The 26,151-nt window shown below is 42.5% G+C and overlaps 1 protein-coding gene and 1 long non-coding RNA gene across 9 annotated transcripts in view; one reads left to right on the top strand and one right to left on the bottom strand.

Annotated features, from left to right (window-relative positions):
* LOC139756572 (homeotic protein ultrabithorax-like) overlaps window positions 1–26,151 on the bottom strand; it is an 821,256-nt gene that overhangs the window by 620,070 nt on the left and 175,035 nt on the right. The gene's annotated exons all lie outside the window — the stretch shown is intronic.
* Window positions 12,049–24,953, top strand: LOC139756575 (uncharacterized). Of its 2 annotated transcripts, XR_011714392.1 has the most exons (5): window positions 12,049–12,322; window positions 15,363–15,538; window positions 20,388–20,501; window positions 23,282–23,447; window positions 24,002–24,953. It is a non-coding gene; the product is annotated as an uncharacterized lncRNA (long non-coding RNA). The 2 variants fall into 2 exon arrangements; XR_011714391.1 differs by lacking the exons at window positions 20,388–20,501; window positions 23,282–23,447; window positions 24,002–24,953 and adding an exon at window positions 19,228–19,975.

Raw genomic sequence — 26,151 nt, 5'->3', positions numbered from 1 at the left:
AGAAGACACCGCCTTCAGGAGTCCATTCCATGAATTGTACCGTTGTCTTTTTCCCCTTCTCCACTCCACCCTACTACCTGTTCTCCACTCCCTACTCCTCTGCTCAATCCTCTTGCCTGTTCCCCTTTCACAGAAATCTCTCCCAGTACCTCACCTCTCCCTCATTTTCTCTTTCCTTCGTGTTCCTCTTCTTCCCTTCCATTTACGATCACTCTTCTCATTTTCTCACTTAGTTTACCTACCCATAACCTGCTCAGATCCCCTCCTCTTCTACTACTCTTACTCATCCCTGCAGCTCCCTAGATTTAATAGAAGCTGAAAAACAAATAGAAAAAAAAAGGAAATTGTACTCACAATGAAAAAAGCAATAAATACAAAGGCCAATATCCATCATCATCTTCGAGAGATCATGAGAAAACCAAGTTGTTCCTCTTCTTTAAGTAAGCAATCAGGCGCAAACCAAATTTGATCTGAGTCTCTCATAATGATGATAAATGACGCCCCTGCGTTCGAATGATTTGTCCCTTTTCATGGTCAGTAACCAAGTACGCCACAGGGGGTTCATCAGAAGCTAAAACACTAATGATGAGGTTAGCTAGAGGCGTAATCCTTTTTTTTTTTTCTTCTACTTTAATTTGTGGAGGGACCCTGCTATCGAAAGGATCGAAGCTAATCCTTCGTACTTATTCTCATATGGTGAGAAAAAGGTACAAGTCCTCGTGGATCTAAAAGGCCTGTTTAAGCCCTTACGAAAGTATCCAGTGTCGCTTGTGCATTCAAACAAAAACAAAAAAAAAAGCACTCCCTTTCGAAACGGTTTCCAGGTCTAGTGGCAATGCTTGGCTGAGGTCGTATGGTCATTTAAGGTCGAGAGAGAGAGAGAGAGAGAGAGAGAGAGAGAGAGAGAGAGAGAGAGAGAGAGAGAGAGAGAGAGAGACTCCCTCAGGTGAAGAAATGGAATCAACACGTCCTCCTCCTTCTATATGCAAGATGTCGAACCCCCCTTTGCAACCTCCTCACACCCTGCAATTACACCGGACAATAGACATCTATATAAGCCAAAGGAAGACATAATTTGAAGCAGTAATTCTTTTGTGTGACCGACTGACAACAAATACAGTAAATCCTTTTAAACCCTCTCGCTCCAATTAAGCAGTCGGTCCTCCCCCTCAGGTACTCGATAAAGAACCCCCCCCCAAAAAAAAAGGGAAAATTTAAGAATGATCCACTTACACTACATGACTCTCCTGTTCCACCTAAGCAAGCCCTAGACAGCGGCTATAAAGTAGGGAATCCAAGCAGACGTTCTCCTTCGCTTTAAAGGGCGACTTGCACTGTAGAGTTTCAGTGACACTGGGAATATAAAAGAGCGTGTGGTTGTGTGTGTGTGTGTGTGTGTGTGTGTGTGTGTGTGTGTGTGGCCTGCATGGTGCCCACTCATATTTCCGACTCCTGCTCAGCATTCGTATCACAACGTTCCTACCTGCTGGATCCAGGCTGGTCTATAGCATGCAATATTCATGATAACATATTAGAATGATACCCTCATCCACCCATGCTCTCCTTCTCTTCTCTTGTTCTTCTACTTCTCTCCTCCTCCTCTTTCAAAGCCTCATTTTTTTTTTCTTTCACACCTGTTCTCTCCTTCTTCAAAACATCTCTTCTCTCTCTTTCTTTTTCTCCTTGATTATGTTTCTATATCTTATGCTTCTCCGTTCTACCACGTACAACTCTATATCTCCTCATCCTCTTCTTCCTCTTCTCCCTTTCCTTTGTCTTCCTTCACATCCTCCTGCCTTTTCACTTCTTAATACTAAACTTATAAACATACTCCTTTCCTCTTCCACCACACATTCTTCTCTTATCTACTTACATTATTCTTCCTTTCCAGTTCCCCCCTCATCCTTCACATCTTCTACAGGTGCCCTTCTCCTTTTCTGAATCTCTACTCCTCCTACACCACACACTCTACAACAACCACAAACCTCCTACGCTTTCTACTGTCCCCCTCCTCTCCTCCTCCTCCTCCTCCCGCACGTCAGATAACACGTTGTAATGAGCGCAATTAAAAGTTTCCACACCCGGGTTCTCCGAAGGCATTAATAAATCAATGATTTTGCTTGGAGGCGGACAGGCAGTATCTCACAGGGTGCCAGTCTTCTCCTGCCCCAGCTCAACTTATTAGTCCAAACACCTTAGCCTTACGTCGCGATTTGGCTCCGAAGGTCCCGCTGCAGTCGCTTCTCTCTCTCTCTCTCTCTCTCTCTCTCTCTCTCTCTGTTGACCAATGTTAAGGGAGATATTGTTTGTCAGTCCATTTATCTTCATGCCTCTACTTCGACGGCACAACGACTCAAAGAGGAGGAGGCGTAGGAGGAGGAGGAGGAGGGGAGACTATTCTGGTAGTGAAAGTTGAACTGGAGTTGAACCTTTTCCTACAGCAGATGTTAAAGGGAAAGGATTATTGCTTGTTGCAGTCTCTCTCTCTCTCTCTCTCTCTCTCCTCTCCGTGTGTGTGTGTGTGTGTGTGTGTGTGTAAGTGCAGCTGTCCCATAAATTATTAAAATGTAACGATAGTTCTTCTATATTCTCCTCCTTTCTTATTTCTTCTTTCCTCTTCTTCAGCCGAGAACGAGTCTCATATCTGTGCCTCAAAACAGCATTTCTCCTTCCATTCGAACCATTGCTTCATTGTTCCGTTCTGAACTTTTTCCTCTCATTGTTTGAAAGACGCGGCAACATTCCTAGTCCGTTCCTTTATATCCTTTTTCATCCTTATTGGTTAACTTTGGTTTGCAACAGGTGTAAACTCCACACAAACTTTCCCAGGGTAGCCCTGAAAATTTCACCATTTGTATTTGCAAGGGGCTTCTTGACACCACCTGAACTCACACTACACACACACACACACACACACAAACACATGCCCTTTCTCCTTGCCATCTGTGGTTCGCAAAGGTCACGCCGGCCATCTGGGAGTTTCATTTTTACTACACATCCCTCTCTCTCTCTCTCTCTCCACCACCGTCAGCATCTTCGAGGGGCGATGTATAACTAGACTCGTCAGATGTTTCCCTGTACCGTTTGCTGTAGCATGGTTCGTACGAGCTTGTAGTTTTTTTTCTTTTTGTATCATTTACTAAAAGTTTCTTCTTCCGTTATATGGCTAGGAAATAAAGGTGGATTTTTTTTTCGACCGCACGTTCGATATCACTTTTTTCCTCTGCAACCCGCGTGTACTAGCGAGTACTGATAGACGAGTGTGTACGACTGGTGATATTTCCCTATGGCAAGATTAGCACGCACACGCTCATACACACACACACACATTTTTTCTGTTTCATCTGTGTCTGTCATTTGCTCTGAGTTGGCTCACTGTGGCCACGTATACAGGTCACATGGACACCATCCGCTTCAGGTCACACGAACGCCATTCACTTCAGGTCAGACAAACGCAATGTACTTCAGGTCACGCGCACATCATCCACATCAGGTCACACGAACGCCATCTACTTCAGGTCAGACGAACGCAATGTGCTTTAGGTCACACGGACATTGTCCACTCCAGGTTACACGGACGTCGTCCACTTCAGGTCACACGGAGGCCATCCACTGCAGGCTGATGAGGAACCAGGGAATGTGGGGGAGGAGGAGGAGGAGGACGGAACCAACGCCGCGCTCCGATAAGCTCGGTTGAGTTCGTCGCTTGTAGTCATGTAACGTTTCTGGGAGGCAGTGTCGGGACGTGGATAGTTTGTAGGCTGTTGTGGGGGTTAACGAACTACTTGCCTCGCTGGCAAGACTTAAGGGAGATGACTCTCGTGGAAATACCTTTTCTTTATTTCTCAGTCATTTATTTTCTCTGCCATCCAGCCAGGGAGAAGGTATTTATTCCTCGGGTGTTTTATTAAGCTCAAAAGCGCTCCAGGGAATTTTATGTCTTTGGATTAATGGTAATAGATCCTGACGGTCTCTTTTTTCATTCACTAATGTCCACCATAACCAGTACAAGAACTACTTTCCCCACCATCACAATCCGTCACCACCATCACTATAGCCACTAACACAACAACCCATCACTTAAACTCATCCTCTCCTCCTTTGGTATCACTTGTCAGTGATATCATGCCATTCTATACAAATGAACACTCATTGGCAGAATGTTTATCTGAGTATTGTAATTACAAAATCGATTCGCTCGTTTTTTTCATAACTCATGCTCGCAATACTTTCACACGTACGCCCGATGATACAAGCTCGTTAGGGTGAGAAAAAGACATATAATATCTGAGATGTGTAATTACAGCAGCTAAGAGTCATTGTTTTATAAATCCAATGTTCAAATTACATCATTAAGTCACTAAATCAATATATATATATATATATATATATATATATATATATATATATATATATATATATATATATATATAATTTTTTTTTTTTTTATTTTCCTTTGTCGCTCTCTCCCTCGTTTGCGAGGTAGCGCAAGGAAACAGACGAAAGAAATGGCCCAACCCACCCCCATACACATGTATATACACAGACATATACATATATACACATGTACATAATTCATACTGTCTGCCTTCATTTATTTTTCTTTTTTTGCTTTGTCGCTGTCTCCCGCGTTTGCGAGGTAGCGCAAGGAAACCGACGAAAGAAATGGCCCAACCCACCCCCATACACATGTATATACATACGTCCACACACGCAAATATACATACCTACACAGCTTTCCATGGTTTACCCCAGACGCTTCACATGCCCTGATTCAATCCACTGACAGCACGTCAAACCCGGTATACCACATAGATCCAATTCACTCTATTCCTTGCCCTCCTTTCACTCTCCTGCATGTTCAGACCCCGATCACACAAAATCTTTTTCACTCCATCTTTCCACCTCCAATTTGGTCTCCCACTTCTCCTCGTTCCCTCCACCTCCGACACATATATCCTCTTGGTCAATCTTTCCTCACTCATTCTCTCCATGTGCCCAAACCATTTCAAAACACCCTCTTCTGCTCTCTCAACCACGCTCTTTTTATTTCCACAATCTCTCTTACCCTTACGTTACTTACTCGATCAAACCACCTCACACCACACATTGTCCTCAAACATCTCATTTCCAGCACATCCATCCTCCTGCGCACAACTCTATCCATAGCCCACGCCTCGCAACCATACAACATTGTTGGAACCACTATTCCTTCAAACATACCCATTTTTGCTTTCCGAGATAATGTTCTCGACTTCCACACATTCTTCAAGGCTCCCAGGATTTTCGCCCCCTCCCCCACACTATGATCCGCTGCCAGATCCACTCCCAGATATCTAAAACACTTTACTTCCTCCAGTTTTTCTCCATTCAAACTTACCTCCCAATTGACTTGACCCTCACCCCTACTGTACCTAATTACCTTGCTCTTATTCACATTTACTCTTAACTTTCTTCTTTCACACTTTACCAAACTCAGTCACCAGCTTCTGCAGTTTCTCGCATGAATCGGCCACCAGCGCTGTATCTTCAGCGAACAACAACTGACTCACTTCCCAAGCTCTCTCATCCCCAACAGACTTCATACTTGCCCCTCTTTCCAAAACTCATATATATTATATATATATATATATATATATATATATATATATATATATATATATATATGTATATACACATACATATATGCACATGTACATAATTCATACTGTCTGCCTTCATATATATATATATATATATATATATATGTATATACACATACATATATGCACATGTACATAATTCATACTGTCTGCCTTCATATATATATTATATATATATATATATATATATATATATATACACACACACAGAGGACTTTACGAGCGGGACTGGAAGAGGAGAACTTAAAGAGGAGGACGCCGGGTCCATCTCCTGGGGATAGCGAGCATTTAGCCCGGGCAGCCACGGAGTCGTTCATCATCCCTGGGTTTCAGACCAAACCCGTCTGAGAGATGGAGATGGCTCTGATGTCCCTCGTATGCAAATGAGTTATGAAATATTACGTATGTAGATTCAGTTCCTGGATGACGTCACCCACCCACCCACCCACCCACCAACCCCTCTCTAAAGTATTGTTAGTGACGCCAGGTGCTTTTGTGTTCGCCTCTTTGGGAGGAAAAGGTGAAAATGTTGTTGGAATGAGCGATGATGTGTGGCTGGAAGTAGAGGGTTAACACAATGATTGGTCAGTTCCGGGGATTCGCAGAACAGGTGAATTTGCAAATTCGGATATATATATATATATATATATATATATATATATATATATGTATATATAAAACACTATTGGAGTGTCTTGTAAGAGCCGCTCGTCTCCTTTATAACTATATTCTCTTCCGCCAACCCCCATCATGTAGGAAAAGTCAATATGCATAAATATGCAAATTAGGCAGTGGGAGGAGGCAAATTACAAGCTGGAGAGAGAGAGAGAGAGAGAGAGAGAGAGAGAGAGAGAGACTCCCCAAGTAAATATTTTTGAGCCCTGAAACTGACAAGGAAGAAGTGGTTGGTACTGCATAAGAACATGGAAGTCTCTTCACATACTCGGAATCATAGGATATAAATCAATGGGAAAAGGAATAAATGTGTAGAAATATGAACGAAGGCCTGGGAATATAAGCAAAGACGTGGGAAAGTGGATAAATGCGTGGGAAAAGGAATGACTGTGTGGGCATATAAGTAGATATGTGAGAAAGTGAATAGATGCGTGGAAAAAATAATAAACTCTTGGAATAATAAGTAAATGAGTGGGGGGAAAGATCTTGCAATGATACAATAACCGAAGGTATAACTGGTACATTCTAGCGGGTCGATAAGATTCGTTTAACATTTACTGCAGCATTATCCACAGCGCTTGTAACAAACGTGACACAGACCAAATGTTTAATCGAAATTATTCTTCCTCTGTGTCTCTGATTATAGTCTTTCTCTCATCAAGTCGCTTACTGTACAGACGACATGCGTTCTCGGAGGTAATACGTTTCGTTCGGCAGATTAAAGACAATATTTTATTATTTCCAGAAGAGAAAAATGAGAAAATGTGAGATTTTTTACTCTACCTCTCTCGTCCTTTTACCCTGATCTCCAGTTTTCATTAAACGAATAAGAAGAATAAGAAGTAAGAAGAAGTAAGAAGAGGAAGAGGAAGAAGTAAGAAGAAAAGAAGAGGAAGAAGAAGAAAAAGAAGAAACCTGGCTGGCTGGTTGTTCTTTACCCGAATTCACAAAACTCTCAATTTCTTAAGGACAAACTATAAAAATCTCGTAACTTTATCTGGAACGCACAAGTTCTCAGATAATATATAAACTTTCTGAGGACTGTCAAACTTTCGCTTCTCATTACTTCGAATATTTTCACATGCTGCTTTAACACTTCTCTTGTTTCTTTTGATTTAAGGAAATGTTACACCGCTCTTCTCGTGGAATTATGTTCGTGGTGAAACACACACACACATATATATATATATATATATATATATATATATATAGAGAGAGAGAGAGAGACAGAATGTGTACATGGCCAAGGTTAGATAATAGAAGACCTGACGGTCTATGACGAGGTTAGCTACAGGAGGACAGTAATAGTCTTCTGAAACTCCTAATCTACATAGATGGAGAAAGGATAGTGAAGCAGAGGGCAAAAGAAAGGTATAAGAGACATAAGCGACATATAAGAGCTCTTAACTGTTATTTAGGGGGCATAATAATTGACCACCAGGGCCCTAATTATAGGCAATTACTATCAACAGTATATCTCTCGACTGACGCTTGTAGATGTAGACTGTCTCTTCCATTCATTATGTAGATCCTGTCACCCTTCTCAGCCGTAGCAATGATTTATCAAGGCGGAGTTCGAAAACTACTTCGAAGGGTCGGATCAGCCTCGAAGAGCGTCCCGTTCTTTAGTTGGGTCACCAGTGGCTGGCTCTCCTGTGAGAGGGGAGGCGACGTGGGGGGTTTTAGCACCCGTCATTTTCAAGGACGATATGACCGTATATAAAGCACAATCTGTCCCCCCCCCCAACCCCTCTTTCCCCCTAGCGATAATATTGACGTGTACAATGCGCTATTAATTCATACCAGGTCCATATTGTACCCTTAGGGCTGTAGTCACGAAGGAGCCACTAGAGTAATAGCAGTTACCAAGTAGCCAATCACATATCAGACAGTGATTTGAGGGTCTCCCAATCAGCAGCGAGGAAGAACAGCTCAAAAGTGACGTCACGGACTACCCCAAGTGCGTAGATACCATTATATATATTGTGCCTGAAGACCTGCTCCTGATGGCTCATAAACCATTCTCATTTAATACCGTGCCTGACCTGCCCTCCTACATGAGGTGGATCACGAACGTGTTTTCCACCCAGTGGAAAAGAAGCATTCTATTCCTTAGGAATAGTATAGAGTTCTTTCGTGGGATTAGGAGAGCAATGGACTCCGTATTAAAATAGAGAGGAATGGACTCAGTGTCTAGACAAGGAAGTGTGACATGCATATCCATTTAAGGTATTAATTCCTAACTACAGCCATTTGAAGAAAGCATACATAGAGCAGCCGGTTAAAGGAATATATATATATATATAAATAAGGCCGAACTACTACTCTAGATGATTTCAAACAATAGCTTCTCATTTCTCTTCTCCTTTTGACTTCGTCGGTGTAAGTCATGTCAAGATCAAAGTCCCAGTTTGATGATAATTACCATCAGAACACAACATAATCCTTAACTCATTCTCGAAGTGAACATTATCACGTAATTCTGGTGCGTAGTGTATAATTCATGACATGATAATTTACCCCCATATTACCCATAGGGTTGCAAGCCACATTGGGATTGGCTGGCGAGTATGAATCCTTCATTCTCATCATCCAATCAGGGAGGAGGTAAAAAAAAAAAAAGGGGATGAACATTCCTCATTCATCCAATGTAAGTAAGTCTCATTCACTGACTGAGGAAAATGTACATTGTTTTATTGGATCATTTCAGATTATCTAACCTTTTGTCTATAATGAATATCATTATAGATCAGCTAGAGATTATTCGAGTACAACAGTTAGATATCGACAAACTACCTTTGAATACGAAAAAGCTGATTACCTCGTTTCTTAATCATATGATCACCTGCCATTTCGACAAATTGGAGAAGAACTGGTGATTTCTCTGAGCACTCGAATATCAAGCAGTTTTGGACCAAATGGGGGAGGAGTGAGACCAACTTTCTTGACTAGCTAGTTACGTAGTTGAGTGATTACTCAACTACGCAACTATTGAGGGATGATTAGGTACCTCTGAGAGTAGATGGCAGATTAGGTACTTTTGAGAATGGGGCAGATTAGGTACCTTTTTCAATCTCGTTTTGCGATATTGAAGACTATCAATAAAGGTCGGCTATCTCATTTGACTAATTAGAAGTAATTGGCTAACCTCACAGGCAATTAGCCAATTAACAAAGAGCCTCGAGTAATCTCTTTTAATAATAATGGATTGCTAATTCATCATTTCTTTATAGAAAACACTTTTCGGTAATGATTTTCTAGCTTCGTAAAACTAATCTTTATTTACTTTCCTTTAGAATTCGTCCTCACTGATGTTTTACAATCGTCATATTTTCTTGAAACCACAGTCCTGCATTTTTTTTTGTAACTTTATCCTCATGAACTCCATGGGACGATCCTTTGAGAGCGATGGTACTATCCTTGAAGCGCGATGGTACGATCCTTGAAGCGTGGTGGTACGATCCCTGAGCGTGGTGGTACGATCCTTGAGCGCGACGGAAATGCACTGATAAACATCTTTAAGAACTTTAGACAGATGTAATGGATGATACGAACTAAGCTACCTAGTGATATCTAATCTATTGAAGCTTGATAACAGACATGAAAGACTAAGGTTGGATGCACGGTAGAACCGTACGAAATAGGTACAAAAAAGAGATAAGCTTAACGTTTAATTGGTCATTACCAAGACGTAATAGGGTACTTAGTCTAACGGTGCGGACACATAAACGAAGATGATGTGGAGGGAGGGGGGGGAGAGAGAGAGGGGAAGTTTTTACTTCATTGCCAAAAGAGAGAGAGAGAGAGAGAGAGAGACTTAAATTTCATCATGTCAGAGCGATTACCCTCGCGAAGAACCAGCGAAACGAACAATAAATCCAGGAACAGTAGAGGCTATTGGAGAAATAAGAGAAAGCAATAAACCTAGAACTGCAGGAGTAACACTGAGGGGGGGAAGAAAAAAACACAAAACCTACAACCTCGCATATGATTAATTACCTAAAAAGCAGGGTATAATTCATAGCCCTAATGTCTATTTACTATCCTACTTTGTTTAAGGGTCTGTTGTTTTTTCTTAATCACCTCTCTCTCTCTCTCTCCATCTATCTCGGTTTATTCAAATTCATCCATCTCCAACTCTTTCCGTTTCATTTCTTTAACGTGTCTCTCTCTGTGCAAATGACTACGTATATGTTGCGAACCCGGAACTATAAAATCAAAGTCAACACATCAAAACGCTTTCACCCTTGCCAGTACAATGAGCTATGTACTCTTCCATCAAAGCCTCATCTGAAGTAGTTTAGATATAGAGGAGTGACTGACTCATCAAAACACTTTTTGTTCCCCAGAATGACTTGACTCTTTCAGAACACCACTAAACCAGACCCAGAGTTCGAATCCTAAACTTTATCTGATGTTCTCTGAATATGATAGAAACAGGGACACCCCTGTGTTGTGTCGTTTGCTTTAATCCAAGTCTTTTGAACACTTAACTTTAAGTGTAGTGTTATAATATAGCGTTTGACCTGTGACCCCGTGATAGGGGAATGGGAGCCAAAGTAGAAAATAGAGTAAGAATGGGAAGGAGAAAAAGAAATGGTCTTAGAGGAATGGACTAAGATACTCTACAGACTTAAGTTTAAGTCTTGAAAAGTAAGGGATTAAATCCTCTTTGTAAATATTTGAAAAATGAAAGAGGAAAAATGAAGAAACATGAATAAAATAAAACCACGAAGCTAAAAACGTATAAAAGCCGAATCACCACGTCATAATATCACCAATAGGGTCTATATTTTACCTCAATGATGCAGCAAATTGGACGAAGGCTGCCGAACAAACGATACAATTACATAAACACGTAAACACAAAACCAATAAACCACAAGAAACCAAAATACTAAATCAGAAACCCACCATTAAGTGAAACCTTTTCTTTTTTTGGTCTTAATCTTTTTTCTCTCTCTTCACGGACTATGTTATTTTGTCCTATATATATTACTGGTAGTTTCTGCGAGGCTTGATTTAGTCTGGTCTCGCCTTTGGCTACTGGTGAAGGACCTTTGATCTTATGGTTCTTCGAGGGGATCACGGAAGGTAATGTGCCTTCGACGCTAAAAGAGAGGGAGAGGACGAAGATGGAGGGGTAGAGTTTCGCCAGGGAGGGGGATGGGGTTCGTGGCCTAAGGGGATTACTCGAATGAGAGAGAGGAGAAAGAGAGGGAGGGATAGTATGGAGGACCTAAAAGTACCTAAAACGAGATTTTTCTTTTCTTTTTTTGGCATTAGGCAGGGCGGACGAGTAGCGTTCACCGCATAGAAAATGTGGACTTAAAAGAGTAGCGAGACAGAGAGTAAAGAGTCTGTCGAGTGTTATGAGTAAGACGGAGCGTGTGTTTGTTTGTGGACTGAATGCCAGCAACCCACGTGTATGAGAGGCAGAGGGGAAGAGACAGGTACCTGGACAAGGAAGGTGGTGGGGGGGAGGGGGACTTAGAGAGAGAGAGAGAGAGAGAGAGAGAGAGAGAGAGAGAGAGAGAGAGAGAGAGAAGGAACAGTAATCAAAATCTGGATACAAGTGTTGTACAAAAAACATAACATTACCTCGGTGTAGAACAAGGAAGAAGTAACTCGTTCAGTTTCTACTAAGCATAAGATAAAAGACAGTTCCAAGGAGACCTAGTGGCATTTATAGATTCCCCCCCATCTCTCTCTCTCTCTCTCACTGCTTCCGTCCTCACAACACTACCATTCTTCATGGTGGTAAAGCGGCCTTGTGGGAGCCAGAGTCAAGCCACATGTATACATAGGGTCAAACCACAGGTCTAAACGAGCCATATGTTAGATCTCTGATTATCATCTAAGGTTTACGGGTTTTCCATTACAGATCAGTTTGTACCATCTGCTTATTTGGGGTAACTTATTGTCCCAGTCCCCATCCACTGAAGGGCAGGACAGCCTCATCTTATCAAGGTGACGTCGGGGAACTGAAAGAGTCTGTCTTGAGACGTGAGCAAATTTCCAGAGGGCAGTTTTATCCCATATTAATTCCATCGGAGCAACGTTTCCAGTGGGTTGTCTAATTGCATATCAGAGGACACGAATCGCCTCATAATTTGGCATCGTGGATCAGTGAGATTTTTTTCTTCGGCAAACGTTTCAGACGTTTTTCAAACATTTTTTTTTTTTTTTTTTTTTGCTCCATGGAAAAAGTGGGGACACCTTCGCCCTGTTTAGTTCCACCGAGGGGGAGGATACCCCGTCTTATTCCCTGCTGGGGAGGGAGGTGCCGCCTCACCAAGGTGACATCATATAGTTCTGTACATCTTTCCTCGATAGGAGCAACGTATCAGGGGGGCCATCTCGTCCCGTGTATGAAAAAGGTGGACATCACCACCTCATCAAGGTGGGCGTCTCGGCCCGGTGCAGTTTTCTCCCACCGGGGCAATATCTCAGGATATATGGACGTGCTAATCTCCAGCTCGCACTCTGTCTTGCAGACCCGTCGCTTGAAGGCCAAGGGATAAATGATACGCATGCAATACAGCAATATTAGCTAGCTGCTGCCGCTGGAGGTCTGCCATCACAGAGCTCGGGGAGGGGAGGTGGTGAGAACGAAGTGAGTTTGGTGGGGGAGGAGGAGATTCTCTCTCTCTCTCTCTCTCTCTCTCTCTCTCTCTCTCTCTCTCTCTCTCTCTCTCTCTCTTCCTGTGCGGTGAGCGTTACGCGATAGCCCTGTATCATCATGGCAAAGTATCATTATACGTATTGTCTTTCTTTTTCTCTTTTTTCTCTTTCTTTACTACTTCTGTCAGATTTATTCCTCTTTCTTCATTTTTGCTTGCACCCGTCTAGTATTCATTCTCTGAGCCATTCCTCCAATTGATTTTCCCTTTGTTACCTTATATTCTGCTTTCTCCATGATTTCGCACCAGCGGCAGTTCACACTTCCTGTGGTCTACGAGAAGCTTCCGGGTTATGTCTCGCCGCGAGAGAGAGAGAGAGAGAGAGAGAGAGAGAGAGAGAGAGAGAGAGAGAGAGAGAGAGAGAGAGAGGAGAGAACGGTATAAAGAGAGATAGAGAGATAGAAAAAGGAACAGCCACATAGATTGAGAGAAAGACGCACACAGGGGAGACAGACTGAAACTTACAGACGATATGATAGCACAGGGATCACCCATCCCCTGGGTGTGAACACCAGCCAGAGTCCTCCTCAGGACCCCAGCAGATAGGAGGGCGAGAGAGTAGAGCACCCTTCGTCAGGAGCCACATGGCGACTTCAGGTCTCCTACTGGAGGAACCTGTTGCAACGACCCGGATCTTATAAACCCTAGCGTACAATCTATATCTAAGTTGTGCTCCAACTCAGCAAGACCCGTCAGGTCGTAGAGGGCTAGAGAGAGAGAGAGAGAGAGAGAGAGAGGGTGGGAGGGAGGGATAGAAGGAGGGGGAGAATTCGGCGCTCAAGGTTTAGAGGTAAAAGTGTATGAGCAAGAAGGATTAGGTGCATATATACGCGCCCGTCGGTCTGAGAGAGAGAGAGAGAGAGAGAGAGAGAGAGAGAGAGAGAGAGAGAGAGAGAGAGAGAGAATGTATATTCATACACATATATAATTCAAGAATATCTCCTAAAAAAAGTAGATAGCTGCCTGGCTCGGTAACGCCCCTCCACCTCACGCACCTTTCTCCCTCAAATCGCTATTCACCATGTCCTTTTCTCTCTCAAACCATTCCCCCCCCCTCATACCCCCTCTATTTCGCAGGTAAACGTGCCATTTTTCCTTTGGTGTTGAGAACAACCGCTGATTGAGCTGTAAAACCCCGAACATATGATCAATCTTCAGCTCATGACTCATCATGCAATGATCTATGATTCATCATGCGATGATATATCATGTGACTTCCTCACCCTGAGCCAACTCTCCCTCCAAAACTTTTCCGCTGTTGAGTTTGGAGTCTTTTTTTTTTTTTTTTATTTTCAAGGTGCAAGAGAAGGTTTGATTGGCAGTGTTAGAGGTAATAGGTACAATAGTAGTTTCTCTGATCTTGTTAGAAAAAAAAAAAGATAGTGGTAAGAGCTATTAAATCTGGCTGTAGTAGGGGGTTATAGTATGGGATGTTCATGGAGGCTTCGTTACTGATAATAGTGGTGGTGATGATAGTAGTGGTAGTGCTAGAGATATTATTGACCATAACATATACATCATATACATCTTAGTAGTGGTTATGGCAATGGCTACTTAATAACATTGATAGTTCTGGCTGGTAATAAAGGGGTAACAACTCTACTGGAAATATAGTAATTTTGGAATTAATCGCGCCATTGATGATGCTATTGATCATAGTAAGGGATTTTGATAGTGACGATAGCTATGTTGTCAATACCAGTGGTTTTAACAGTAATTGTAAAGGGTAATAAAAGCAATGGTTGTGATAGTAAGGGTTAACTGTCAGTAGTAGTTGTGGTAATAGCTGGAGTGTGTATCATTAATAATAGCCAAAATAGGGGCCCCAATAATGAGATTAATAATAGATGCTTTAAGAAATAGATACCAAGAAAGTGAGGAATGATAGCAACAATAGCAGTAGTGACAACACAAATATGAAGGCCCTAAAATGGTCATCAGACAACCACATCTGCTTTTTTTTTCTCTCTCTCTCTTCCTCCCTCCTTGACAATGGTGGCTGCGAACGTAATGAGGGAAATGGTGGTGTCACAGTGGTGGTGATAAGTACCACAAGGCTGGTGGTGATTACGGGGGACGGCAAACCACTGTGGTGTAAGGGATGATGATTGCCATAGGTCATGGAACGGTGGGTTGGCCAGAGTAATGTCATAATTAGAGAAGATATCATAACACCAGTGGCATGTGTCGGCCTTCAGGTAGCTATAATGTTGATAACTGTTGTGATTTTAGTATTGGACATTAATGGCTACAACATGTACATAGAGGATGATAACTTGTATCATTATTGGTGGTTAAGAATCAGGTATTGGAAGAATTTGCCGTATGAATGGGAGTTACTGACCACACATTTTCCTCCTCAGGTGTCTTGGGAGTAAAGGCATCAAGGTACATGTTATTTTGAACGCCTCAAGATAACGAATTGCCAGGAATTCCTGATTTAACGTTATCAGGGAGAGTGACCTGAGAATGTACGATGATGTGACAGAAAATACAGAAAGGGAGTGGTTACCTTAAGAAATCGAAGCTTGTGCTACAGGTAAGCATTATATATATATATATATATATATATATATATATATATATATATATATATATATATATATATATAATACACGAATGCACTTATGTATGCATGCATAGATTTAGGCAAGAATACATATACATACATCAAAATTAAGTGCATATATCCACACATCACTTACAAGTCCTCCTTCATCGCCGCCACAAGTAAATGGTTGACCAGCAAGTCCTAAATGAGGAGAAGAATGATGTACGACTTAATTCATTACCACAGCCACAATTACACAGTGATGTATGACGAGGCCATGACAGAGTATGACGTATGTGGGTTGAGGGGGGAGAGGATGGTGGTCGTCGTGAAGGGGAGGGTGGAGGGATAGTGAGGGGTAGTAGGACATAATGTGCACGACTTTCCATCTATGAACAGGTACGAATGAGGAGAGTTCAGCTGGGGAAACTCTGCTGTTCTTCCATGAGACACTATTGAAATCCTTTTTCCATTGTTTTCGTCTCCACCTCATCCTCTTGGCGAATATGAAGGCAGGGATTTCTTGTTATTTACGTGCAAGAATATATCAGAGCTAGTGGCTAGTATTCATTGTCATTTATATATATATATATATATATATATATATATATATATATATATATATATATATATATATATATGACTATAATCCACATATAATGAAGCAATCAAAGCAATCATTGGTTGCTCAGCAACCACACACATTCATTATCCGCACAAGAGAGCAAAATACACACATCACAAAACTAACCTCAACATGCACTAAGTTCTCTGGAAGAATGCTTGACCCCTCCTACGCAAGCCACTACATAACCCACCAGCTGCACTCAAGCCCAAATTAAAAGCCTCACACTTCTGCAACCTATACCCACAGAATTCCCCAACTCTCCCCCCAAACACAGCATTAACAAAACCTATCCCTGACATAATGTCTCGACAAGCAAGAAACATCCCACCACTCGTCCTCCTAGCCACTCCTAGCCTTAACAGCATCTCTACCAGACCTCCTACATCCACCTGAAAGTACCATCCCTCAAGCATGTACGAGACACACTTTCTCCTCTGGGTGCTCTCGACACCAACCCCACCCTCCTCGACGGTCATTCAGTACAGCACGAGATCCCTTATGCCCAAGATGCAACATCCACATTGACAAAAGGACACTTGCTTCTCGCACGTACGCTGGAGTCACCCCACAGAGACAGACACACATCACCACCACAGTTCTTGACCTCTGATCCCGGCCGGTGAACGTGCTTAACTTGCCAAGTGCTTCAGAGGCACAAGAAAGGTAAGAGGGTAGAAGGACACTCAATATATATATATATATATATATATATACATATATATATATAGTCACCCATTTTATTTTTTTTTTTTTTTTTTTTTGGAAACGCACATATCGCTGGTATAGGAACGCAACTCAAGGTCAGAGCTGTTGGGTAAATGCAGGTCATCCGCTCTGGAGGAGACGATGGGCCTGGCTGTCAGCGTTGAGACAGATGGTAAAGGTCGGAAGTTCCTTAGTTTGACGGTGGATGGATGAAAACCGAGATGGCTTGGATCAGTCCAAACGTAGCTGAAACTTTCTATATTTTTAGGATATATATATATATATATATATATATATATATATATATATATATATTTGCATGTATATATATATATATATATATATATATATATATAAGGTCGTGAATACACCTGGAGTAACCACGCACATCCGGCCATCTGAAATACCTGAAGACCATTCCCAGTTCACCTGCATGGCAACAATGAACTGTACACCACGAAGCAATAAAACCCACCTCGTCTCATTGTTCGGGGGGGGGCGGGTATATATATGTCTCCCCCCCCCCTCACCCTTCCCTTTGCTTCGGATTTGCATCATAGAGCTTTTTGAGACTCAGTCCTCCTGATGGTATCTGCTCGCGCATTACTCACACGAGACAGAACCCCCTAGCTCTCAGATAACTACACCTCGGATAATGAGAAGGTTAAGGACTTCATCAGCTTATTGGAAAGCCAATTACAGAGGGCTTGCGGAGTGGGCCTTTGACGTGCGGCTATCCGAGAGTGAATTACGAGCGTCCAATCTTGCCCGGTAATAATAATAACAGCTGATCCGTATTGGTTAAGAGGGTCTGGCTTAACTGAGTGGTCCAGGGTGGGGAGGAGGTGGAGGTGTGTTATTCGTTTTCGTCCAGTTCTCGTTGTCTAATGATTATGATTTTCCTCTCGTAGATGGTGTTGTCGTACTCACTGCGCTAACTGAAGCAGTTTCTCGTACTGAGATGACTCGTAGGAGATTTGAAAGGCCGGTCTGATGTTGTATATTGATTTATTGTGGATTCACGGCAAATTCGCAGTCTGTGTGGAGAGAGAGAGAGAGAGAGAGAGAGAGAGGGAGAGGGGAGAGAGAGAGAGAGACAAAATTTACAATAAGAATTGTAGTGGTTTTAGGAAAGCTATGGAGGAAGGGTAGGGGTCAGTAAAGATTAGGTTTCCATAAATTACCATAGATGTGAGGGGTGGGAGGGTGTTGGGGAGGAGGGGGGAAGAGTCAAAGGTCCGGAGAGAGAGGAGGGAGGGAGAGAGAGAGGGGGAGACAGTGCGGGAGGGAGGGAGGTAAGGAGGGAAGGAGTGGGTGGGGTGGTGATGAGGGGAGGAATGGAGGAAAGGGGGTAGGGTGGGGAGGTAGGTAGGTAGGTAAGGGAGCACAGAATAAATGTTGGCCAAGGGTCAGAGGTTGAACTCGGCTCCATCGAACCGAAACTAACACGTACATTTAAACATCCCATAACCTTTCCCCCCCTTCAACCTTTAAAGAAACGCTACTATCCTTAGAACTTAAAGTAACCCTTAAGAGTGAGTGAGCGTTAAGTAACACGCGTTTAAGCTTGAAGGGAACACTTACTTTACTCTACTTTAGGCCTTAAGAACGTGCAATCAAAAAAAAAACCCGAAGTTAAAGCTGCACTAATAATCGCAACTTGTTTCCACCCAACACTTCCACGAAAGCATTTAGTGATGAAGGATGCCATGGTCGAACCAGGCAGGTAAAAGGGAAACTAGATAAACTTTCTTTGAACAGTGGTATTCAAACGAGAACGAAATCTTTTTTTATTGTCATGTAAATGAATATTTTATATATATATATATATATATATATATATATATATATATATATATTCTGAAGTTCCTAAGATACTTTGAGGTAGGAAGATTTGGTGTTGAGGTAGCGAGGGGTAGAAGGACCCCATTATTTCTGCCTCGTTCTCGAGTATCCATTTTCCTTTCGCCTTTGTCATTCTCTGATCTCTTCTTTCCTTTACCCTTGCCATTTGCTATCCCTGAGTCGTCTTCTTCTTCACCCTTCCAACAGCTAATGTTTTTCCTCCCTTTCCCCCTTCTCCCACGAGCTCATCTCCCTTCTGTTCTCTGCTCTTCGATCTAAAACAAGCCCTGTTCCTTTTCTTCCATCGATTATTGCTTTCCTTTTCGTCTACTAACCATTCCATTTCATGCACAGTTTAATTCCATTTCCACACTCCTTCACCAACAACTCCATCTGCCTCCCATCCACATCTTACCGCCCCTCTCTCCCCTCCCCCACCCTTCCACAAGGCACCCCATCCATTCTCTCTCTCTCTCTCTCTCTCTCTCCGTCTCAGCAGAAAGCTCGGCATGAGGATGGTCCGGTCCCCCCCACATTGGCATCTACAAGAACGCAGTTATGCCAAAGCCAATCCCGCTTCAATCCGGTTTATCCTCCCAGGAACGACACGTAATCCCTTCGGGTGAAAAAGAAGATAACACACGTCAGGTCCATCAACTTGAAGTGGGGGAAACGGACACATAAAAGTTAATTACCTATTTTTTTCCTCCGGCAAGTCAGATATAGACAGCGTCGACTAATTGTAAGTAGCTGCCACTTCCTCAGGTGGTATTAATTGCCACTTAATTCGTCAAAGTGAATAAGGCACGACGTATTATGCGTGTTTATAAGTGTACTGAATGAAACTGACTATATATATATATATATATATATATATATGTATGTATGTATATCTGGTCCCATGAAATGTTAATGTAAGTTACATTTCTTCTTTATCAAACTCAAAGATGCTATGAATAAATAAGTGACTCTAATGATATGTTCACCTCATTGATGTTTAATGAACTCTTATTCTTATTGTGTAGGAGGGATGAAATATGTGTTATGTATATTTACTAACACTTATATGATTGAGCTATGATATAAGGTAAGACGTGTGTGTGTGTGTAGGCGGATGGGGAGGTGTCTACTTTGAGCCAGTTGTGAGAGATCTATATATCAGCAGATGCAGATTATCTTTCGGCATCAAACGAGTGCATATCAAGTTGAGAGAGAGAGAGGGAGAGAGAAGGAGAGAACAAAGATAACTTTGATATGTCGAACTTCAACGAACGTCGGTCTCCTTCGAAAGGATCCAGTGGTCTATTGCTGTTTGTATTCCTTTGCATTTGCGTTCCTTTGTGAATCCAGAGTCATAAGAGACAAGAAGGCACCGTACTGCAATAGGATGATGGACGAAATCACAACGGAGGCAGCGGGTTACAGACAGCATCATAAAACACTCTGAAAGAGAGAGGAAAAATAAATAAAGGCTTCAACTCCATGTTACAGACGATCTGAAGCCTTCTCATCTCTGGTTTGCTTATAGATCAACTAATACTTTTTTCCCCATTTTCCTACTCCTTTCCTACTTTCATTTTATTCCTGAGTCTTCTCTTCTCTCACCCCTCGTCTCTCTCGTTCGTAATTTGCTTCCAGTTCACTACTTTTTGCCTTCAGAGACTGGTTGAGAGAGGTGGCAAGAAAAAAGGGTCATTTGTGGAGACAAGAAACACGACACTAGTGTTGGGGAGCCCATAGACGTTTATGGACCGTTTGGAAACAGTAAAACAGGTAATTCCGTTTACCCTCCTTCTGTTATGACGTCTCTTCCGTTCGTCAGAGGACAGAATAAGAAAAGGGGCAGAATATTCTATCTTCATTTATCTCGTGTGTTATGGTAGACATTGGTGACATACGTGATTTTTGAGTATATAGTTATAGACGATGAACTTCAATTTTGTCCACCATTAGTTCATTTTTATCATCACAGGTGATCCAACCCCCCATAATAAGTCTTTAAGTACGATTCAAACTAGTGGAAAAAAAAAAAAAGAATCCCATATATTCTTATCCTAGTATTTCCACGGTGGAGCTCTTAATTCACGACGTAATTTCAATGGGTGGGTACGAAGAGCCATCAGCCTAATGGAGTTTAGCATTCGAATAAGGAGAGGAGAATGCGCGTTCCTCTTGCTTCGACTCTCCAACCAGAGGAACTCCTCAGCATATGTGACCAAGTCGTCGAAATTCGTTCCAGCTTGGGTTTCCTCCTCCTGTTTACACACAATAGGAAAGAGCATAGAGGAAACATGGAGGATAATCATAACATGGTTTAGAGAATGTGTTGCAGGAGGAGGAGGAGGAGGAAGGGGGCAAAGGTCACTTTAGGAGGGAAGGAGTGAGAACGAATGAGGCGCTGCGCATGTTGTGAACCCTGGGGGATAAGGAGGAGGACAGAAAAGAAATTAATGTACTGCAGAAAGAGGGCGTTGAGAAGATATAGATGAAGTTCTCATGAGGAGGATAAGAAGGACAGAGACAATTAAGGAAAGATTATACCCGCCCCAGCGAAAGACAATTATAGAAAAAGAGAGATATATCATACAGAGATAAAGATGGAGAGGTAGACTAACAAACAAAACGAGATTAATCATATGTTGGCCAAATGGAGTAAATGGAGAAGGCTTGATTTATGAGTTCATGGAAGCTATTACAAATGCAACAAACCACTGCATTGAACCCTTCAGGATGTCACAAATACTTTGGTCATTCAACCTTGTAGAAATTTCTTTGTCGATTTAGTCTTCACGCCAAGAAAAAAATAAAGATGACTTCGCAAAAGCTTGAGGAACGACGATAAAGAAGGCCAGAGCTGAAGGTTGGGTGATGTAGAGTGTTACGTTTAACGTTTCTGTGGATTTATCAGTGATGTATCGGTGATGTATGGCGAAATATGACTCCCATTTTTTTTTTGTCTCCTGTCCCCACTCTCTCCTTTCCTCCCATTTTCTGTTTCCCATCCACCTTGTTGCTTCTTTTCTCTTTTTCTTGGCGCCCTCTTTCCTGTGTCTCTTATATCCTGTATCGTTCTTATCATGCTTATTATTCTATTCTCTGGCTCCATCTTTCACTTCCCTCATTGCTTGTATCCCATCTCCCTTTCTATCCCTCCATTTTTCCTTGCCCCACATTCGGTCTCTCTCATTTCCTATTTCCCCATCTACTTTCCAACTCATCCTTCATTTCTCATCCATTCTTCCATTTCTATTCTTAACTCTCTCTCATCTACCTCCCTTCTGCTTTGATTATCTAGCCACCTCGTCCACGCGATCCCATCACCCTTGGCCCCCATCTATCTTCCCTCTCCTCCTCCTCCTCTCTCTCTCTCTCTCTCTCTCTCTCTCTCTCTCTCTCTCTCTCTCTCTCTCTCTCTCTCCTCCCTCATGGCCTACGTCTTCATCAGCCCTTCCCACCCTCGGGCTGAGGGGCTCTAAGACCCTACCTTGTCTGGGTGATGGTGGTCTGTGGTCCTCTAAAGCCATACTTTATTTCGGGCCATCATTGCCTCGATAAATCACAGAGGATGTTTATTTACATAATTTACGGAAAAGATGGGAAAGAAATAAGCGTTAATTAATCACGCTGAATGGTGTGTGTGTGTGTGTGTGTGTGTGTGTGTGTGTGTGTGTGTGTTGATGATTACCGTTTACGTTACGAGGAGAGTTTTACTAGTGTTGCCTTGTCACTTACCCCTTGTTTATAAACATTTCTATATCAACATAGATTTCTCTCTTCTTCCTTCTCCTCCATATCAACTTGAATCGAGAAGGGGAGACATTCAATATAGCCAACTTGTTTACGAAACGACATGAGAACGTAATAAATACCCCTGTTAAAATGCCTGCTTCACAATTATTGTTGATTTAGCTCGTCTTGAAGTCGTGTCTGCTGTTGCCCGAGCCGGAAGCACACCCAAGTGTTTGCCTGTACAGCACTGAATCACCGCCTATGATGAAGTTGATGATGATGATAATGATGAATGTGGGAGGCCAAGGGAACATAAATCTTGAGCACGTCAGACTCTCCGATATTCATCATCCTCTGGCCGTAAAACCAACGCACACACACACACACACACACACACACCCGTGTGCAGTCATGGTTTATGAATAGCCAAAGGTAAATGGCGAAGTTATGAATGCAAAGTGTGTGCAAGAGAACCCAGAGAACTGTACGAACGTAGACAACGTTCAAGAGATGAGTCTTACCCAATTGTCCAACGTGATGGTAGAACTCTCTCCTCGTAAAATAAAACTGTTACAGATACGTGATTCCATAACACTGTGGCTAATCTCAAAAGAAAATAACACACAAGAAACTAACTGCAACCACTATTAAAATATCACATAGGGGGAGGAGGGGGATGGAGGACGGAGTAGGGAAGAGGTAGTGGGGTTTCCTCAACGAGAAGCAATCTTAGCTTTTACGTGAGTGTGGAGATATATATCTCATAAATCAACTAGTGTGTTGCTAACACTGGGTCTTCTTGTCCACATCTCATGGCCGGCCAGTCGCTCGCAAACTCCCATTGCTTGGGCTGTCAGAGAGGAGCCTTCGGCTGTGTGTGATAACCCTGGCAGGGAATCGTTGAGGCGACCTGAGCGAAGGAGTCACACTGGTGAGGAAGGATTCGTCGGAACCACACGGAAATGTCGTTGTCATGACGTTAATGTACAGGTAATTGGAAGTTGTAGTTTTTTGTGTGTATTTGTAAATGTAGTTGTATGATAGGATTGCTATTGATCTTTTTTTAGAGAGATAGGTGAGAAAGAATACTTTCCACGTATTCCCTGCGTGTCGTAGAAGGCGACTAAAAGGGGAGGGAGCGGGGGGTTGGAAATCCCTCCCCTCCCGTTTTTTAATTTTCCAAAAGAAGGAACAGAGAAGGGAGACAAGTGAGGCTATTCCCTCTAAGGCTCAGCTCTCTGTTCTTGACGCTACCTCGCTGCCGCGGGAAATGGCGAATATGTATGAAAAAATAAAGTATATATATATATATATACACAGATACCATTATCATAACCGCATAACTTTGCTGAATAAAATTACCCTCCAATTACATGTTTACTGTAAACATTGAAGGGTACCAATATTGTCAACAATAAGAATACATATTAAAACAGGCGCATTGTCTATTTACTTAACCATAACGAACACAACTGCCCTTTCCCACTCCCCCAGGGGAAAAAAAAGAGAAGCAAATCCGTGTGTTTGCATTCTTGGTGTTTCAGTTGTGTTTGTTCTGACAACAAACAGAAGGCAATGAAGATGGACGATGAGGCTCACGGTAATGAGAAAATTGCGAGGAGGGGGGGGCAGGCAGCCGTGCACTGGTTTGGCTGACGTGGGGAGCTTCTACCACCACAAGCCATCTACCACCAGCCACCTACCACCATCGCGAAGACCTCATTTATAGAAGGTGCGGGGTGGTGTGTGCAGCAGCAGCAGCAAGAACTGAGCCGAAGAATTGCCGTCAGGGAGGACCTATCCCCTCCCTCCCTCCTCGCTGTCATTTTTGTAATTATCAAAATTAATGGCGCACAGTCACTGAGCACATCCACCCCCCCAAGCTCGCCCATCCCCCACCTTTAGTTCCCTCGAAGAAAAATAATTATGTAGAAAGGGGAAGGGGAGGGGAGGGGGAATATAAAAGCAAGAAAAAGAAAGAGGGAAAAAAAAGATGATTAACCAGAATAACACAAGGAACCTGATGATGAAATGGTGAGAGATAAACAAGACAGTGTTGCTTGTGTGTGTGTGAGAGAGAGAGAAGGGAGCATCACCTGCCAGAACTCAATTACCTTCGTAATAAACTCTGAGACAAATAAGAAAAAAAAAAGAAAAACTGATGATACAACAGACAAAAGAAAAGATAGATAATCTTAAAGACAGATTCGAGGAAGAGAGAAAAGGATGAGGTACAAAGAATGAAACAGAAATACTTGGGGTATAAGGCATTTGTCATTGTCAGGTGAGATGCAATATTTCTTCACCGTTTGTCACATGGTTCCACATGCGATCATCCTCACCTCAGCCACGTCCCTCGCTGGTGGTCCCTCCAACAGATAGGTGAGGGAGGAGTGAGTGTGTGTGTGTGTGTGTGTGTGTGTGTGTGTGCCCAACACACGAGTCGTTCTCTGGTATCACCTTTACCACCACCTCCTTCTCTCTCTCTCTCTCTCTCTCTCTCTCTCTCTCTCTCTCTCTCTCTTAGTTCTGCCGCCTCGTCCTCTTATTCCTCCTCAAAGACAAGGTGACGACGCGAGTGACATTTATATATATATATATATATATATATATATATATACATATATATATATATATGTGTGTGTGTATTACTACTATTAATACTACTAATACTACTATTAATGCTCTCTCTCTTTGATTTGATTGATGTGAAAGATTTTGGTCGAATTCTGTTCTACGGTGTATTCGTACTTTCATTTCGAAGAGTATGGCCATTTTGCCAACGAGGAACAGACATTGTACTGAGGTTAGATAATCTTCACCCAACGAGTCCTCAATTTAGCTGTCACAAAAGGTGGTATTCAGCGATCTCCTCCTCACCAAAGACTGCAGCTGTGAGCCTTCAGGGCTGGTCACATCATAATCTATTTTCTTGTTGAAGCAGAAACTGTCATGACCTGATCAACATAATGCCCGTATGGCCACTTTACCTCCACACTTTCTCGAACTCATCACCCCTCTCCCTTTTTTCTCTCTCCTTTTTTTTCCCCTCTACCTTTCCCACCGACGGAGAAAAGGTGCTAATTAGAAATATCCCATTAACCTATTCTCGTGGCATCAGGGAGAACAAAATGTCTGAAATATTAAAATGAGCCCCCATGTTCATAAAAATTATGGCAGAGGAGCTAATTAATCTACGGGGGTGATGGGGGGAGGGGGGGATGTGGGTGGTCGTGTGGGGATGGGATGTGGGTGGGTTGATTACACTACTGTGCCGGGAAAGATGGAGGCATAGCTAGAGGGATGAACACCAGGGGAAGGACGGGTAGTGGTGGAGGACGGGAGTGGGAGAAGACTTAGGGAAGGTATAAGGGAAGGAGTGGGAAATTGGAGAGAGAGAGAGAGAGAGAGAGAGAGAGAGAGTAACACAGGAGGAGAAAAAGAGATAGACATACAGACATCATGATAGACATACAGATATACATAGAGACAGCGAGAACAAAGAAATAGAAGGACAGAGAAGGACAGAGAGAGACAGAGATGAAGGAGTCGGACCAGATGAATGGAAGAGACTGTTAGAATGGAAGAAGCGACAGTAAAGAGATGGAAGAGAAAAGGAGAAGAAGAATGGCGTGACAGCATTGAGTGAAAAATGTGGAAGGGGAAAGGATGAAGGCCTATTGTTACTGCCCTT

The sequence above is a fragment of the Panulirus ornatus genome, chromosome 22 (genome assembly GCF_036320965.1).
Source record: "Panulirus ornatus isolate Po-2019 chromosome 22, ASM3632096v1, whole genome shotgun sequence".
In the NCBI taxonomy this organism is placed as follows: domain Eukaryota; kingdom Metazoa; phylum Arthropoda; class Malacostraca; order Decapoda; family Palinuridae; genus Panulirus; species Panulirus ornatus.
This window is presented reverse-complemented; position numbering and strand designations above follow the sequence as displayed.